The sequence below is a fragment of the Rhineura floridana genome, chromosome 5 (genome assembly GCF_030035675.1).
Source record: "Rhineura floridana isolate rRhiFlo1 chromosome 5, rRhiFlo1.hap2, whole genome shotgun sequence".
Lineage (NCBI taxonomy): Eukaryota > Metazoa > Chordata > Lepidosauria > Squamata > Rhineuridae > Rhineura > Rhineura floridana.
Genome location: NC_084484.1, coordinates 94,624,848 through 94,644,816, shown reverse-complemented (window position 1 = coordinate 94,644,816; position 19,969 = coordinate 94,624,848). Strand labels below are relative to the sequence as shown.

Below are 19,969 nucleotides of genomic sequence, written 5' to 3'. Positions count from 1 at the left end.
AGCACAAAAACTGTCTTACAGTAAGTGCTCTTTGAAGCAGTCTCCTCCCCTCGCTTAAAGTGGAGAAGATTGCTTCAAATAGCGCTGCAAAACAAGTGCCTGTTTCTTTGTCGCTGCACAATGCAGCAGTCCCTATTAGAGCCAATGTCTGCAACCCACCTGTCAATCATGTGACATCATAATGATGTAATGTAATTGACAAGTTGATTGCCCCACCCACCTATCCAAGTGGGTCCATGAGATGGGGCCAGACAAAGCCAAAAAGGTTCCCCACCCGTTCTATAGAAAGGCAGGCTAGAAATTTTGGAAATAGATTATCACTAATAAAATGAAAGGTTTTTTTATTTTCTAGAATTGCATCTACTGCTCCTCCTAGGAATTCAAGGTAGTGTGCAGTGTATTATTCATATTATTCTCCCAACAACCCTGTGTGGTAGGTTAAGTTGACAGACATTGACGGGTCTAAAGTCATCTTGCAAGCATCATGATTGAGCAGGGATAGAAGTCCAGGTTTCCTTGGTCTAAATGTTAACACTTGCAAGGGATTCATTGTGGCATCAGTCAGTTCAGTTCAAAAGAAGACTGCTTTAAAAGTGTCTGGAATCTATGTGTTTGGAGGCTGAAGCAATAACGGATATGCCAGAGGTTTCTTTTATCTAACACTAACTTTAGAAGGGTGCCAGTTGTGTAGCTGACAGTACTTCGGGGGAGATTAGTTGTTCTCTTACTGCTATAATAATGTCATCTGATAATTTCACAATGAGTTTGAAGCAGGAGGTGTCATACAGGTTTTTTGGCTCTTCCCATTCAATCCTTCTGTCAGTCATAACTATCGCATGCCAAGTTTTGGGCCCTGCTGAGACTCTTGGAATGGTATATGTGATGCTGTTGATCAGGCAGATGACGTATGATCCAGATGGTCTCCCTGTCATTTAAGGCGGCTGTTACCATTCCCTGGCGTCATCTACTTTTCAGTGAAAAGGTGATTCTCTCTCTCTTTCCCTGCCCCCACCCACCATATTTCCCCCCCCCGCAACCTTCACAATTGTTAATGTACAGAATGAGAGAGCCAGTGAGATTTTAAAGAAAGTGATGCTCAGTGGGAGGAGGAGTGTACTCCTCAGACCCAGGGGCAAGCAAGTGCCTTGGGGCAGACAGGCATAAGAACTGGCAGCCTTCTTCAGCAACAAACTGCTTAGACCAAAGGAAGACAACAGACTGCTTCACCACCACCATCACCACCCTGTTCTTTATTTTGGCCGTAAGGATAAACCTTTACAGCTCACCAAAGCCAAAACAGAATACACAGATCATTGCAATCACAGTAGCTGGGTGTACAAGGAAAAAAGAGGGAAACCATTCATTTACAGGGACAGTGCTGTCTTTTAAAACCCAAGCAGCCGTTGGTTGTCACTGATAAGGGATATTGTTGATTTACACAAACAAGGATCACCCTGAATTTCAACAACTGCCAAGCAAGTTAACTAATGATTCCCCTATATAGGGGCAAGTAACATATTAGGTTGGACCGATTCCTGTACCTTATTGTTCCATTATGTAATAAAAAGGCTCAGTTTTCAATAAAAGATTTGCCTACCTGCCTGCCTTCTCTGACTCATACTATATTAGTTAGGTCAGTCATAATAGCCTGGGATAGCCTGACCACGGTTGTCCACACACTGGTAACCTCCAGGCTGGATTACTGTAATGTGCTCTGTGTGGGGCTCCCCTTGAGGTTGGTCCGGAAGCTGCAGCTGGTGCAAAATGCGGCGGCAAGACTGCTCACTGGGGCAGGGTATTGCCAACATGTCACCCCGCTGCTGAAAGAATTGCAGTGACTGCCCATTTGCTACCGGGCCAAGTTCAAGATTCTAGTTTTGGTGTACAAAGCCCTATACAGCTCGGGACCAGGATACCTGAAAGACCTTCTACCCCTTATATACCCAGTCGATCACTGTGCTCTGCAGGTGAGGGCCTCCTGCAGATACCATCTTATCAGTGTTCGTTCTGCACAATATAGGAAATGGACCTTTAGTGTGGCAGCACCTACCCTGTGGAATTCCCTCCCTTTGAATATTAGGCAGGCGCCATCTGTGCTATCTTTTCGGCGCCTTTTGAAGACTTTCCTCTTTCAACAAGGCTTTTAGGTTGAGACCTATCCCAGTCTGCATCTGTGTTAGAATTGCTTAATATAGTTTTTAATAATCTTTTAAACCCTTTTTTAAAGTAGTTTTTAAAAAAATGTTTTAAACGCTGTTATGTTTTAATGTATTTTAAGATCGGTTTTTATGATGTTTTAAAGTGTTTTTAGCGCTTTGTTTGCCGCCCTGGGCTCCTGCTGGGAGGAAGGGCGGGATACAAATTAAATAATAAATAAATAAATATGCCATGAAGAGCCATTCTCTAATGGAAGGAGGGTTTGTTTATTTATTTTCCCATGTATAACTTATGGCCATCTGAGCAGCTGTTTATAAATGAACAATCATTCCTAAATGTTCAGTTAGAACTACACATTTCACATATACAGCAAACAGGGGCATGGGATTGGCTCACTGGCATCATCTGATTGGATGGAAACAAACTCTGTCCAATACCTGGGAAAATGGCTATCAGAGAAGACACAAGTGAGACCTGCAACAAATCACTTCCTAATAGGAGCATTCTTGTTCAGAATTCTACCTAGCCATGCCCTCCTTCAGGATACTCGAAGATGTAAAGAGCTCAAGCAGGGCATTACCTCCCCCCACTCCTGGTTTTCTGTTTTTATTTTCCAACTGGCCATCGCTGTTCCATAAATAGTGGCTGGCATGGGGGTGATGATGGCGTGGTGGTGCTTAATGGGAGAGGTGAGGCGGTAGAGAGGTCAGCACAATGCAACACACCTGCAGGAGCATCGGACTACCTCTGCCAGTGAATGGGCACTGTGGCGACCTCCCTGCAACCTCCCCACCATTTTGACCCTTTCCCTCCCCTTTCCTGCTCTAGCAGCGGCGACTCAGCTGTTGAGGTCAGATGTGTGCTGTCTCCACACCACTCCATGTGCTACTGTGTTCCATGGATACTGAGCATGCTCAGTGTTCCCTGGGATTTTGGAGTGGTGGTGGTGGAATATCCCTATCGTTATATGTATATCTGCTTTTCTCCAAACTGCTGTATGTGTAAAGGTAAAAGGACCTCTAGATCAAGGAATTCCTCCTCACAAAGAGAGTTAATTGAAAACAGAAGGGGTGCTTAACTCTGTCTGTACTTGCAAAACCTTTTTTGCTTCAAATTACCCCAGGTGCTTTTCTTCCATGAGGAAAGCCATGGGTGCATTTGAAATGGTGAAAAGGCAGATAGGGAAAGGGCTTGGCATCTCTCCATCATGTAATTTTGCTGATCCAAATCTCCATATTCCAAAACTGCTTTTTTCCCCAGCACCAAACAGCTACATTTCTTTTCCCCCTGCCTTTTTACTAAATTTTAGCAGTTTTATAACAGTGGTTTAGTTTTTAGAGTTCATCTCTTCCTCCTGTTGACAGTTTTTAATGTTCATTGGGATTGATATTTTGGGTGATGAGGCTTTTTCATATTGCTTTGTATAATAAAGGTGTGGGTTCCTGATGTTCTTACATAATTGTATTTATGGATTTTCAATTGTCTCTCCACTTTTGCATGTTGTAAGTTGCCCAGAGGCTTCAGCGTAGGGCCCCATTGCTGGCAGAGGTGGTGCACAAATGTAATTAACAACAAAAATAAACAAACAGCTTTAATTCTATCTCATATGCATTTCTGCATAATGTGTAATTAGTCCGTGAGCTGACTGCATAAATGTAGCTGGCAAGTAGGTTAATTTTTCTGTAAGCAAGGACTAATCCATCGGAGCTGTGCATTTATCTGTGGGCTTAGTTAGTTAGTTAGTTAGTTGAAGCATTTTTGCTGCTTTGGGAAGAACTCAGAAAAGCACAGAAATAAAATATATATTTAAAATACCAATAAAACAGTTTTAAATACCAAACAATTCAACGATTACATCATAGGGCACCTATGGCCCTCCAGATATTGTCCAACTCTCATCAGCCCCAGGAAGCAGGGCCAAGAGTCATGGATGATGGGAGTTGTCCTACCACATCTGGAGGGCAAAAGCCTATCCATCTCTGTATTACAGTAACAATCTTCAGGAAAAGATCAAAACTGCAACGCATATCAAGAACCAGCTTCACCAAATGCTGAAGTCCCAGCCTCAGGAAGTGAAGGCACACAGATCATACATAGGGATAGGTGGCCTCTATGATATGTGGGTCCCACGTCCTGAAAGACTTTAAAGCAACTTGTGGCTCTCCAGATGTTGCTGGACAACAACTCACTTCATCCCTGACTATTGCCCATGCTGTCTGGGGCTAATGGACTTCCTTTCTGTTTTAAGTTTGTTTCCATGTGTCCTCGCCTATATACGAAGATTGTCAACAGAGATCCTTCTGCAGGTGTGCTTGCCAACAGAGGTACAGTGGATGGCTACTGGGGAAAGGGCTTTTCCAGTGGTGGCACCCCAAATCTAGAATGCCCTCCCACAGGACACTCGCCTGGCACTTACTTGGGTGTGATTTTTATCTCTGCTGATTGGTTCTGTGCCACTCTTTTCAATTTTAATTCTTTGTAAGCTGACCTAGAAACCTGCTTATGGTATAAGCTCCTAAATTAAACAAACAAACAAACAAATATCTGCAGTATGCCTCTGAATACCTAGTTGCTAGGAATCTCACAAGTGGGGAGAGTGCTGTTGCACAGCCTTCCCACAGACATCTGGTTGGCCACTGTGGGAAGAGAATGTTGGACTAGATGGGCCTTTGGCCTGAGCCAGCAGGACTCTTCTTTCGTTTCTTACCTTATTATTCTTTATTTTTATTTATTAAACTTATATCCCACCCTTCCTCCCAGTAGGAGCCCTTAAATGTAGCCTGGAGCCACACTGGATGTGCACTTGCTGAATATATTAATTCCTCCCAGTATTAATCAGGAGGCAAAAAGCAGAATTTTGCACCAGCTGAAGCTTAAGAAGTTTCTTTGTAAACCACTTAGAGGGTTTATTTACAGTTAAATGGCATAGACATTTTGACTGATAAATAAATAATCTTCAAGGACAGCCCCATGTAGAGGGTATTAACAGTAAATGCTGTTTTTTCTCTTTCAGCAGGAGATGCATTTTGTATTAATATTCAATCTGTTTCATATATTGAAGAGCAGAGCTATTTTGCACAATACAGGTTTTTGTCCCTGAATCTTAGTGAGCTCTGGGCTAAAAGCCAACTTAAATGTGCTGTTTCTGATATGACCCAGTCCTCATGCACAGGTACCATCTCAGAACCCACTTGTTTGAAAGCTCAGCGTGTGTACGTTCAATCATGTAACTAACAGAAAAGCTCTGCTGTACATAACCAAATGTCATGGGCAGTAAGGAAATAAAACAGGAGGTAGGCTTGTTTTTTTCCCCTTACTACTCAAGTAAATGTTTGCACAGTAGAACATTTGGTGGTAATGAAGGATACAATACCATCAGTGATGTGTGGATGCTTCGGTAGGGTTTACTGCTGTTGGTAATGATGATCAAGGTGTTTGATGAGTAAACACTCATAGCCTATAGTAAAATGCTATTATTCTAATTGTGTGCATGAGGGCATAAAGCCAAAAATAGGGAAGTCATGAGCATTTGTCCATGGGGGTCAAAAAAGGGTCTCAGGAAGCATTCTCCCAAGCAGAAATGATATGGATAGTGTCAGTTTGCAGGCAGTAGTCCCAGTTCCAGTCTTTTTGCAAACATTCAGACTGACTGTTTGCAAAAACTCGAGCCTTTCTGAGCATTTGCTTTGAATGCTTACAAAGGCCCAAGTCCTTTAGGTGCAAGGAACAGGATGCTTATGCATCCTTAGCTGGGCATACATAGAGGCACAGTCACTTACATGATACTCAGTAGGTGGGGATTTTGGTTAGTAACAACCAAGATACTGCTGTTTCTGATTAATGCAATAGGTTTGGTCCTTTATGCTGAGATCTGTAGTTGTGACTACAAATCCTTCATTTTCATTTACTGCATGCATATCTTGTGCCAGTCAGCAGATTCTCCTAAGAACTGGGCAGAAACAGTTTTGCAGTTAAGGCAGAAAGAATAACTCAGCATTGATCTCTTCTCCAGTTCTTGGTGTTAGTAGTAGGATTTCTTTTAATCACAACTGAGAGATCAAGGGCATTAATCTGCCTAAATAGCAGACTGTATTTCCTCCAGGCTGTTCTGAGGAACTAATTACATAGACTCCCAATTCAAGGAAATATAAAACAGTCTGCAAATTATTGTAATGTTGATTTGTTGGCAGCGTAAAACATGGCATATGGCTCTTCAGTATGGCACCACACCAAATAGGCAAGCTACTTACGCAAGGCAATGTCATAAATAACAATCAGATACTGCTTATAGAAATATATTTTGGGTCCTTTCCCTGTTAGGTTGCAGAAGAAAACAGTGTGCGTAGAGACTTTCCTCAAAACAAGGGGCAATGTTTGAAGAGAATTCAATGTCAGATTTAGCCAAGTTCAGGGGAAACCAGTTCTCTGGTTGGAAGCAGAAGATATATACTGGACATGCAGTGTCAAGCGGCTGCTGGCTTTGATGTCACTACCTCACCTCGCAAGAATGATTTTTCATCTTTAAAATATGCATGTACACATATATATTTCAGAAACCCTAAGTAACAGGATCAATTTCTACTCACATAAGCCAGGGGTAGCCAAGATGATGCCCTCCAGCTCTGGTTGGACTCCAAATTCCTTCAGCCCCAGCTAGCATGGCCAATGGTCAGGGATGATGGGAGTTAGAGTCCCGCAACATCTGGAGGGCACCACATGGACATAACCATATAAACAGCACTTAACCATTTGTGAATAGCTCACCTGAAAGAGGGATGCACAGAAATGACAACTAACTCAACAACTGAAGTGGGAGCAAATATATCTTTGCCCAGTGCAAAGTCAGCTAGAAGCTGGGGCAAAGGGGAAATGAACCTGCCCCTGCTTTTTGGTACCATAAGCACCCATAATGATTTCCATGTGTCACTTGGTTCTTAAATACACCTTCTCTGATTACATCCAGAAAACATTTCTGCATATATAAAGCTGGCTGTGTGATCCTCTTTCCATACAAGGAAATGTCCTGCCTTCTCCACCCATGCTGCGGCTTCTCCCAGACCATGATGATGCAAATTCCCTTCTGCTGATCTAAAGAGAGTGGGCTGAAGGCAGGGACACTGTTTCAGGTTTCAGTGGGGAGGGCAAAGAGGTTTGGAGACAAAAGATTAACAGCAAAGTTCAAGTGCCTGCTCTTGGGTTTGCAAAACAGCAAGCTTCCCCTCCTCCAACCCCCCCATGCATTTGTATTATAAAGCTATCATCATCATCATCAAACACAACAACTATACTACCTCACAGAACAATCCAACTCAGGGGAAACCTGTGTAAGTTGTGCTGGAGCAAGAGAAGCTAGAGTAAAGTTCCACCACTGGCTGAACACCGGCTCAGCCGGGAGCTGCATGCAGGGACCCAAATACCCCTACCAAGGAGTAAGCCCTTCCATTGATTTCTAGTGCAATTATTTTCTTAGACTGACTTTTTCCCGGCATAACTTTTGCCTGGACTGGGAGCTGAAGGAGTGCTCAAGACAAAAGTTGGATGTGGCCTAAGTCCCCTCACCTTGACCCCTCTCCCAACACGGCCTTCTTACAGGGCCTTATTGGCTGAGCCAGCTGGGTTCCAGCTGAGCCAGGCTGAGGGACTTATACCGGCATAGCCTGGCTGAGCTGGGAGGAAGCTGGCTTAGCTGGAGATCCACTGCATCCAACTCCCCTCAGCTCAATGTAAATGCGAGTTGGATTGTGCCATCAGGCATCACTAATAATGGATGTAAATGGCTGCCTATCAATAAATATTCCCTGGTCAGCTTACAGAGAAGACACTATTAAAACGACAATATGTAGTAATTAAAACAAAAAAAAGTCCAAAAAACCCACACACTTTGCTTGCAACAGAGACAGCATAAACTGTTTACAGCTCGGATTAAAACCACTCTAAACCAAATCAGTCCAGATTTAGTTTAATTGGTAATTCCGTTAAAATGTCCACTTACAGACCCATATTGTATTTTATTGTATTCTATAGAATTCAAATTATAATACAAATAAAAGAAGCAATTAAAATACAATTAACAATCAATATAAAGATTTAATGTTGAGACTGAGACAGGGAAATTGAAAAAATTGTTGGTGAATATTTGTTGTGAAAAGAATATTTTTGGTGAAACTTTGTTGTGAAAAGAAACTTTGTTGTGAAACTTTGGTGACATTTGCCTTCCCTGAACATGATAATAAATGTTGGGTTGAAAATAAACAAATCATTTGGGTGTTGCCGCAGCCACATGTAAATTTCCATTGGCATTACAACTTCCCACATGGACTTGATGCTGACCTGCAACTTGTGAATGCATAGAAAAGTGTTATATGCACAAGGTATTTATTATTAAATTTATTTCCCACCCTTTCTCCCAAAGGTCTTGCTTTGGAGGCAATTATTTGTGGGTGTCTGATAATGAATTGTCACATGTTATGTTGGTCATGTTATGTTGGTCATAGGTCATTTGCCAGAAAACCTTTTTTCCAGAGTTTCTAATAACGATCACCACAAGTTTGACACTTACCCATAAAACATTAGCTCTTAATCAGAGCTTGGAAAAGTTACTTTTTTGAACTACAGTTCCCATCAGCCCAATCCAGTGGCCATGCTGGCTGGGGCTGATGGGAGCTGTAGTTTAAAAAAGTAACTTTTCCAAGCTCTGCTCTTAATGTATGTTGCTGCAAATGGCTTTTTGAAATTCATACAAAATTCGTACAATTGTCCAAGTAACAGATAAATTCTTGAGGTTGCAGAACTGTTATGTTGGTTACTACGGAATTATCTGAAAACGTAGTTTAAAAGTCTGGGTAAATAAAATGGGCTTTGTGCAAAAAAGACCACCAAGAAGGTCCCTAGTGAGCTTCTCTGAGGAAGTTATTCCATAACCAAGGGGCCACTGCCAAAAAGGCCCTCTCCTTGGTATCCACCCACCTCACTTTACTTGGCATGGGCACATGGAATAGTGCCTCCAAAAAGGATCTTAAGATTTGGGTAGGCATATATGAGAGCAGGGCCAGTTCTAAAGGGTGGCCAGGTTGGGCACTGTCCCGAGGGCCCCTGGAGCTACAGAGGGCCCTCCGCTCTCCTTCCGTGATCCGTGGAAGCAGGACAGGAGCTGCGGATCGCGGGACAAGAGCTTCCGAACCACCCGCATCCCCCCCGCTTCACTTACCTTTTTCTCCGCTGTTTTTTGCAGTTTGCAATCAATCAAGATGGCGGCCGAGGTTTCCCTAAGGGGCTGAAGCCTCTGCCGCCATCTTGGTTGATGGCACGCATGAGTGCTACATGCATGCATTGCTGCCATCAACCAAGATGGCGGCAGAGGCTTCAGCCCCTTAGGGGAACCTCGGCCGCCATCTTGATTGATGGCAAACCTGCGCACGCAGTGTGCACAGCCACAAAAAAAGCAGAAAGGTAGGTGAAGCGGGGGGGATGGGATGGGACGGGACGGCGGGCGGCTCAGAAGCTCCTGTCCTGCGATTCCTCCCATGGCTGTTTCCGCGGATCGCAGAATGGGAGCGGAGGGGCCCAGGGCACAGTGGTGCCCAAGGGCCCCGTCATGCCTGGAGCCGGCCCTGTATGAGAGGAGGTGATCTCTCAGGTAATCTGCTCCTAAGCCATTTAGGTCTTTATAGCTTAAAATCAGCATTTTGAATTGGATTCAGAATGGATTGGGAGGCAGTTCAGCTGCTAAAGCAGTGGGATATCTCAAAATAACCTGAGAAATATTTATATGTGGTGCCCTGTCCTGATCACAGGGTATGACAGACACCTGAGGGTCCCATAGTTCGTCAGTAGCAGCTAGGTGTTGCAGGACCTTGGATAGTTCCAAGCAGCCAACTTGCTCTGGCATGGTATGACGCTCAACTGAGGCTTATTGGGCCAGACTATGCCTCCCAGGCTCCACCCCCTTTCCAAAGACTGGAGAGTCTTAAAGGTCATCTGGCCTGGAGCCCAGCATTCCATCACATCTCATTCATCCACTGCCTTGTGTGTGCCTGCACTGGTACCGGGGAGCATAGGGCAGTTCTTTAGTAGAATCTGGCTCAGGTAGTGTTTCTCCAGGGGTCCCAGTTCAGGGGTCTCTGACTCAAGGGGCTGTTGGCTGCCAGGCCCCAGCTCAGGTTCTGTATCATGGCCTGGATCTGGGCTCAGCACCTCTACAGCTTGCACCACAGGTCTTCCTGATCCAGCTGGTTCCTTCCAGTGTGAAGAGTTCTGGCTGCTGTTCAGGATCATGTAATGTGGCAAAAAGTAAACAGTAAGGTAATTACAACCTCTGTCATAGAACTTCAATATGCCAATGATAATGTAGTCTCTGCACATTCAGAGAAATATCTTCAAACTATCCTAAATGCCTTTGCAGAAGCATATGGAAAGCCTGGGCTCTCGCTTAATATATAAAAAAAACCCAAAGTGCTTCATCAACAGGTATGAACTAGTACCTCTGTAGCACCATCAGTCCAGCTTAATGGTGCAACACTGGAGAACTTTGATCACTTTTCTTATCTTGGCAGCCATCTCTCTGTAAAAGCTGACATCGACGCTGAAATTCAACATCGTCTGAGGTCTGCGAGTGCCACATTCTCCCGAATGAAGCATAGAGTGTTCAAGGATTGGGACATTCGCAGGGAGACCAAAATGCTTATTTACAAAGCCATTGTAATACTGACCTTACTGTACGCCTGTGAAACATGGACCATTGATAAACGCCACCCCCAACGTCTTGAAAGATTCCACCAACGCTGCCTCCGGAAAATTCTTCAAATTACTTGGGAAGACAGAAGGCCTAATGTTAGCATTTTGGAAGAAGCAAAGACTACCAGTGTTGAAACAATGATCCTTCAACATCAACGTCGCTGGACTGGCCATGTTGTTTGAATGCCTGATCACCGTCTTCCAAAGCAGCTACTTTACTTCCAACTTAAGGATGGAAAACGGAATATCGGTGGACAGCAAAAGAGGTTTAAAGAAGTTCTTAAAGCTAATCTACAAAAATGTAACATGAGCATCAAGACCTAGGAAGCTTTGGCCCATGAGCGTCCCAATTGGAGGTCGGCTATTATCAAAGGTGCTATGGACTTTGAAGAAGCATGAGTACAGGACAGAAGGAACAAACGAGCTAAGTGGAAGGCATGTCAAGCAAATCCTCATTGCAACTGTCTTTCCTCTGGAAACCTATGTCCTTACTGTGGGAGGCTGTGTGGATCTAGAATTGGCCTCCACTGTCATTTACGGATCCACCGTTAAAGACCTGATCTTGGAAGACAATCTTACTCAGCCACAAATGATTGCCAATGAATGAATGATGTGGTCTGGATCACAGGATAGGTAAATGGCTCCTCCCTTTCCTAAATGGCACCTATGGCTGAAGGTGAAGTAGGTAGCCATCCAAAGGCCCAGTATCATACAAAGATAGCTAGGTTTAAATAGTGGCACTCACATAAAGCCAATTACTTGCTTTTCATGAAGGCAGACATGTTGTTTATTCCATCTCAGTGGACATAAGCAAAGGGACTACTCAAGATGACATAAATAAAGATATTTCCTGAGCATGACAGAACACTTAGATAAAGATTCAAATATCTCCTTCCTTAAAAGGCAGACAGCAGTCCTTGGTAACAATTCAGCATGAGAGTAAACAGTCTGCAATTGTTCAAGTGTGACTTGAAAGTGCCTCAGGTACAAGTAAGCTCTGCTATACTTGACCATTGCCATTCAACTTGGTGCCTTCCAGATGTTTTGATCTACAACTCCCATCTGCCCCAGACAGCATGGATGTGTAGTAAAAGTGAATTTATACCCAAGTTCCCAACCAGGCTTATCTGAAGCTGTCTGCTCTGGTACATATGCCACTTATTTGCCCTTGTCACATCCTGTGGTCCAATTATAATGGCTAATTAAGGGTGAGGATGGGGCCTGGGCTGTCAAGGGCAACATCCCAGTGTCATCTTCAGCCCCTCCTTGACACCTGGTGGTTGGCAGGTGGATGTTCCTGTGTTGGGACAGGGCTTCCTGGTCTTCTGCCTGGCCCTCTGATAATTGGCAATAGCAGTTCTCAAGCTGAGCTTTCTTCAACATCCAAATCATCACCCATTTGAGGGCAGCAGTAGCATTGCAGGATTACATAACTCTTCTCGGAGAATCTTAGGTTCCAGGAAAGAGGAAACAATGCGTGACTGAGTCTCCCTTTCTCTGCACTAAAGGTGACTGAGTGCATGGTGTTCAGGAAAGGATCGTCTGCTCTTCCCACCCCTCTTGATCTTTCACAGTACAAGGGTTGATGTTGACTCTAAAGTGTGCCATTTGTGCAACCCTGTCAGCTGGACACACGACAGCTATGTTGCTTAAGTGGTAACGGGTGTACTAGGAGTAAGTGTAAAAGCAGTATATGTAAACATGCAGTGGAGCAGAGCAGTAGGTCAGATGGTGGCCACAACTGCTCGCACAGTTCATGCCATCATGTCACCTGTACATACTTCTGTGAAATGAGGTTTGCCTCGGAGCAAATGGGGGCATGTGGGACCGTGAAAGGGAGAAGCAATCTGATACTAAAGGCAACATTGCTTCTTGTTGTTCTGCCAGCTTCTACTGGCAGAGACCACAGAGAGGAAACACCCTTCTGGAATCAAATTTATCTGCTGCAAAGACTGGTGCAAGCTGGCAAAAAAAGGTCACAATCTGAATGCGATGAACTCTTTAAGGATATGAAAGGCAAAGAAGGGGATCTGAAGAAAAAAGATCAGTCTGGGTCTCAAAATCAAAATTCAGCTAGTGCCAACCATATATTTAATATCCGTAACTAGTGATCCCATCATTCCAGATATGGTCAGAAGTGGCTCGCCAGCAGCTATTTCCCAGCAGCAGTAGAAGGGGAGAGATAAGGCAATGTAAAGGTTGGTGCTATACAAACACATTGGAGGAGCCAATCTGGTGCTCCCACTGGTGCACCTGCACAGCCATGACTTCGCTGCTGCCTTACCTCTCCCACTCCCTGGTAAGCAGCTGCAACTACCAGGAAGCCAGCACTTTGGCTCCACCTCACTGGGAGAGCCACTTGCGGATATGGTTACTGGCCTACTCCTCACTTTTTGGTAGGCCTAAAATTACTGGCATAACTACTATAACTACTGACATAATGTTATAATTGTCCCCCAAGCGCATTTTATCATAGCAATAGAGCCCTAGAGTTTTGACCTACCTGTAAATCCATCCACCCATATAGCTTTACTGTGGGCTTGAGTACATTCTCTCTCTCTCTCTCTCTCTCTCTCTCTCTCTCATTCTACTTGTAGGCTTCCCACAGGTATCTGGCTGGCCACTACCAGACAGAATGCTGGACTAAACTGGCCTTTCCTCTGATGCAGCTGGGCTCTTATGTTTTTCTGTCTTCAGGCTGCTATTTGTGGAACTGAAACCAGCGCTGAAGACATTTGACTGCCAGAGGTGAAGGGCAAGAGAGTGTCCCCTCCCAGTCCAGTACAGAAGCTGACTGGACTGGCAGCTGAATCTTATTTTAATACTGGTTACTAGGGATGGGGAAGAAATTTGATTCAGTTTGCATTTAAAGGTGAACTTACTTAATTTTAATTTTCTGAAACAATATACGAACCGAAAAATAGCCATCCTTCAATTGCACACAAAAATGAGTTAGGAGAAACTTGCATTAAAATGCTACTGAATTTTCATGAAGACAATCACAGACTGATGTGGAAATGTGGAGAACTGAACAAGATTGAAAAAATGAGAAACTGAAATAGACAGATGTGCCCATCCCTACTGGTGACGGTTAGCATCTTCCGTCATACCCAAAGGCAGAAGGCTGGCTTAGAGGGTGCAGGCCAGGCTACGCTACACACACAGGTGTATCCTCCCAAACCTCACTGCTACTACCTCCACTTTCCCTGCAGCACCTCATTCTGCCTAGTGGTAGGGTCAGCCTTGACTGCAACTAAAATGTATCAACTGAACCAGAAATTCAATCACTTGATCTTATTTTTTTTAATATCACGGCTTCAAATTGGATAAAGACTTTTATGCTTCTTGAGGAAAGAGAAAAAAAGGAGAGGCAACGGCTCATCGCATTGACCCATATCACAGAACCTGGCATCCCACACAGATCTCCTATTTGAAGCATCCTAGGCTTGGCAGAAATGAGATTCACCTAGTCACTTGGAAATGAAAGACCCACTGGATGTTGTGCAGCGGAACTGTCTGGGCCCAAACTCCTCTGCCTCCTCTCCATTCTTGCAGGGCACTACAGTGGAAGAACAGGGGAGTTCTGAACAACGCAGCACCTCCAGATGATCAAGTTAAAATGCTTTCTGTCCATGTTTATATCCAAACACCTTCCCATATGAGCTTCATTACTGATGTGGTTAAGTTCTTTTTGGCACCTATTTTCTGGGTTCTGGGGTGCTGTGGAGAAGGAGTAGGCCCACTTAATGCCTGAACCAAAGTTTGGTTTCAGGAAGCCATGATGATGCCTTTATGCCTAGGTTGATGGCCAGAGAAGTTGGAAAGATGCTGGCAAAGCATCCTTGAATACAAGGGTCTTTCTTTCTGCCATAACACTTTGATGAATCATTTGCTGCCACTTCCACATAGTGGATCTCTATAATGACAAAGATTTAAAAAAAACATAATTGGTCTTGAATTATCAATTAATCTCCTTGTCATTATATTTGGATCCTTAAAGATACAGTTTCTGTAGAAGTTCTAGAAATTACTGTGCATTTATTAACCATAGCACAGATGGTCATATGCCAAGAATGAGGGGGGAAAATAATCCCATTACACTGGACAACTGGCTTGTTAGAATATGTGAAATGGCATGTTTGATTAAGATGATAAACATGTTGTGAGTCAGAGAAGAAAAACAAAAGGGTGACAAGTTTATTGAGAAACAGAGTTATTTATTCTCTATTGGAATAATCAGGCTCTATTGGAATAATCAGGTGCTTCAGGAAAGCTGATTTTAATAAACTCAGAACAATTGTAAGTACAGTTCCATGGCAAGCCACCTAATGAGAAAAGGAGTTGAAGATGGGTGGCAGTTTCTAAAAAAGGAAATTCTAAAAGCGCAATGGCAAGCAATTCCAACAAGGAAAAAAGGGGGGAAACAGCAGAAGAAGCCAATGTGGCTTCACAAAAAGCTTAGAGATGACCTTAAAACAAAAAAGGACACATACAGGAAGTGGGAAGAAGGCCAGGCCACAAAGGAAGAGTACAGGCAGGTATCACAGAATTGCCGGGATGGTGTCAGGAAGGCTAAAGCTGAGAATGAACTGAGGTTAGCAAGGGATGCTAAAAGCAACAAAGAAGCTTTCTTCAGGTACATCCATAGTAAAAGACAGAGAAAAGAAATGGTGGCACAGCTACTCAATGAGGAAGGCAAAATGATAACAGATGACAAAGAAAAGGCAGAAGTGCTCAATTCCTATTTCGGCTCAGTCTTCTCCCAAAAAAGGGTCTATGACCCTGCCGGGAAACATGAAGTGGAAGGGTCAGGATTGGAGCTTGAGCTTGACAGACAAATGGTCAAGGAATACCTAATCACTTTGAATGAGTTCAAATAGGCAGGGCCCAATAAACTGCATCCTAGAGTATTGAAGGCTGGCTGAAGAACTCTCAGGACGGCTCTCTATTATCTTTGCAAAATCATGGAGGACCGGTGAAGTGCCGGATGACTGGAGGAGAGCTAATGTTGTCCCTATCTTCAAAAAGGGCAAAAAGGAGGAACCAGGGAACTACAGACCAGTCAGCCTAACATCAATCCCTGGAAAAACTCTGGAGCAGATTATAAAGCAGTCAATCTGTAAGCACCTTGAAAACAATGCAGTGATTACTAGGAGCCAACACGGATTTAAGAAGAACAAATCCTGTCAAACTAATCTCATCTCATTTTTTGATCAGGTAACCTCCCTTGTAGACTGTGGGAACGCTGTGGACATAATATATCTCAACTTCAGCAAAGCTTTTGACAAAGTGCCCCATGATATTCTGATTAGCAAGCTAGCTAAATGTGGGCTGGATGGAACAACTATCAGGTGGATCCAGCTGGATCCAGAATTGTACTCAAAGAGTGCTTATCAATGGTTCCTTCTCAGACTGGGCAGAAGTAATGAGTGGGGTACCACAGGGCTCAGTCCTGGGCCCAGTGCTCTTCAACATTTTTATTAACGACTTGGGTGAGGAGGTACAGAGCATGCTTATCAAATTTGCAGATGATACAAAATTGGGGGGCATAGCTAATACTGTACAAGACAGAAAGAAAATTCAAAGAGACCTTGATAGGCTGGAGCATTGGGCTGAAAACAACAGAATGAAATTCAACAGGGATAAACACAGGGATTCAACACTTAGGAAAAAGAAACCAAATGCACAGTTATAAGATGGGGGATACTTGGCTCAGCCATATGACATATGAGAAGGATCTTGGAATTGTCGTTGATCACAAGCTGAATATGAGCCAACAGTGTGATGTGGCTGCAAAAAAGGCAAATGCTATATTAGGCTGCATTAACAGAAGTATAGTTTCCAAACCGCTTGAAGTATTAGTTCCCCTCTATTCAGCACTGGTTAGGCCTCATCTTGAATACTGCGTCCAGTTCTGGTCTCTGCACTTCAAGAAGGATGCAGACAAACTGGAACAGGTTCAGAGGAGGGCAACAAGGATGATCAGGAGACTAGAAACCAAGCCCTATGAGGAGAGACTGAAAGAACTGGGTATGTTTAGCCTGGAGAAGAGAAGACTGAGGGGAGATATGGTAGCACTCTTCAAGTACATGAAAGGTTGTCACACAGAGGAGGGCAGGGATCTCTTCCCAATCATCCCAAAGTGCAGGACATAGAATAATGGGCTCAAGTTGCAGGAAGCCAGATTTCAACTGGACATCAGGAAAAACTTCCTAACTGTTAGAGCCATACGACAATGGAACCAATGACCTAGGGAGGTAGTAGGCTCTCTGATACTGGAGGCATTCAAGAGGCAGCTGGACAGCCATCTGTTGGGAATGCTTTGATTTGGATTCCTGCATTGAGCAGGGGGTTGGACTTCATGGCCAAATAGGCCCTTTCCAACTCTACTATTCTATGATTCTATGAAGATACAGTTAAACCCATATTGGGAGAAAGCTGGAAAACCTTCGACATATACACTCTGGAAAACACTAGAAGCATTTATAAATTATCTTGTTAACTGGAAGAACTTATTTTTTAAAATATTACTACAGTAGGGCACCACTTACCGGTGCTCCACTTCCCGGTGTTCTGCTAATGTGACAGCTTTCCTCCCCTCTTTTAAAGCCAATTTTGCCGCTTTTGCAGCATTTTGCGGCATTTTCATGTCATTTTCACGCGACGCGTCCCATTAAAGTCAATGGGGTTCCACTTTACGGTGATTTCCGCTTTACGGTGGGGGTCCGGAACGGAACCCACCATATAAGCAGGGCCCTACTGTACATAAGTTATATGATTAGACTGAGATTTCCAAATTAAACTTGCTGTACTCTTATAATCTGATCTGGTTAATTTCTATAGAATTGCTTATTAAAGATTTAATAAAAATGTAAAAACATTTCAAACTGAAATACAGTGACAGGCCCTATATTTTCCTTGGAGTCAGGCGGCTCTCTCATTGCAGCATCTAAGGGACCTCCTCTAGACAGGAGAATCCTGGCACCACCACCTGTCTGCAATTCTAAATAAACAAGAAGAGAATGTGTCTCTGAAGCTGTCATGTCTAGGCTGAGCAACACAACATTTTTATCAATTGGGATGAAGCTTAAAGGATCTAATAAAATTAAGCTAATAAAATATTGAGCTGCAGGCTAATGTTACCCTGTCTGTTTTATAACTTGATTCACACTTCTAGGTTATGGTTTTATAGCAGGGAGATGGGTAGTTTTGATTTCTAAAAACTTATTTTATTATTATTTTATATGTGATAGGGGTTATTTTATTGTTGTTATTGTTGTTATTGTTATTATTAACAACTACCACCACCACCACCACAGCTTCTGCTACCACCACCACCCTGCCTCTTGGTTTTAGTAGAACTTGGAGTAACGGCAGGTTTCCTCCTGCTTCTGCATTTAATACCTGTTTCCTTTTAGGACTTCTGATCTCTTACACGACCCTGCTAAAATCCAAGAAAGCCCACACCACTTTTTTTATTGTATCTCATTTGAAATCCTGTGACCTACTCTCAAATCTCATTATATGGTCTATTGATATCTTTGGGTATCTTTTAAATCTGTTGTGCTTCCTATTCAGAGTTACTTAGGTTTTCTGTATGATTAAAATTGAATGCAGAAGACAGTGTGAACAAGCCCCAGAAGTCATAAAGCATGGGAGACAGTGTGAAGGGAGTAATAAAATATGAATACTTCTTACAATAGGCACCTCAAAGCTGTGTCTAGTGATTACCTCCCCTAGATAACACCAGAGATGGTACCTAACCACCTTACAACTCAAAGATTTAGTCCCTCAGCTGGTTGTGAGACAAGACAGATCACCTTTAATTATTGCAAGGCCCAGGGCCAGCTCCAGGAATGCCGGGGCCCTTGGGCATCAGCTTGCCCTGGGCCCTGGCGTGTGTGCGCATTCGCATCGCACATGTGCGCGCAGCCCACCCCCCACCTACCTGTCTCCTGTCTTTTACTATTGCCATTAACCAAGATGGCGGCAGCGGTTTCCCTAAGAGGATGACGCCTGCGCCGCCATCTTTGTTGATGGCACACATGCGTGCTACGCGCGCACATCTCTGCCATCAACTAAGATAGCGGCAGGGACTTCAGTACCTTAGGGAAACTGCGGCCGCCATCTTCATTAAGGGCAATGGTAAAAGACAGCAGACAGATAAGTGGGGAGATGTGGGAGACGTGGGGGGGCACGGATCACAGAAGGAGAGTGGAGGGGCGGCTTAGGGGCCCCCTGTAACTTCAGGGGCCGTCGAGCCAGTGCCCAACCTGGCCGCCCTTTAGAACCAGCCCTGGCAAGGCCAATGGAAAAGACTGCACTGCTTAAGACAGGAGGTGGCTCTACCATCCCCCCACTCCTCCTCTTCCTGGTGCCCCCCTCCCAGTGGCACCATCCTCCTCTTCCTCCTACCATCCCCATTCTTCTTCCTCTGCACCACCCAGCGTACTTGTTTTTTTCTTTGTTGCTGCATTAGCAGCAAATTTGCTGTCTCAAAAAGAAGGATGGGCTAAGGGGGATTCAAATGAGATGTTGGGGTGCTTGAAGTTAAAGCACAAGGTATCTCCTGTTTTTCCTGTTTTATTATTTCTTATAATTCCTTGTCATTTTGACACTGTGGTATGATGTTTGTGCTGCCATGCTGTCCATATCTAGAAGCCATACTTCAGAAGAGGTCAATTTTGCCTCTTTGGGCTTGTTTACATGGGACCCAAGATCCACATTAAAAATGCTGCTTTTTCCATTGCGATTGATTTTGACACTTCACAATACTTTCGCCCTCGCTACGAATAAATTGGCTGTTTTTCTTTGTAGCATTCACATGCATGTGCATTTATTGCTATCAGCGTTTCCTTGTTGCCAGGCCCATACATTAGTATGTTAACTGCGGAGGCGGGGAAGGGGCAGTGTTTCCCTAAATGAAGGAATAGGCGCTTGAAAGAAAGGGAATCGCTCCCACCCGTGGCTGTTAGGCTGTCCCTGTGCGAGATTTACCCCGGGACAAACCTCAGCATGCATTCTGGGAAACATAACCCCCCCCAAACAATTATCTTTAGAGAGACATTAAAAGCAGCTA

The 19,969-nt window shown here is 43.9% G+C and overlaps 1 long non-coding RNA gene across 1 annotated transcript; it reads right to left on the bottom strand.

Annotated features, from left to right (window-relative positions):
* Positions 1–9,589: 9,589 nt before the first annotated feature.
* On the bottom strand, positions 9,590–13,526 carry LOC133385871 (uncharacterized). The gene is made up of 3 exons (XR_009762990.1): positions 13,394–13,526; positions 10,866–10,963; positions 9,590–10,417 (listed from the first exon to the last, which is right to left on the bottom strand). It is a non-coding gene; the product is annotated as an uncharacterized LOC133385871 (long non-coding RNA).
* Between the last annotated feature and the right edge of the window lie 6,443 nt (positions 13,527–19,969).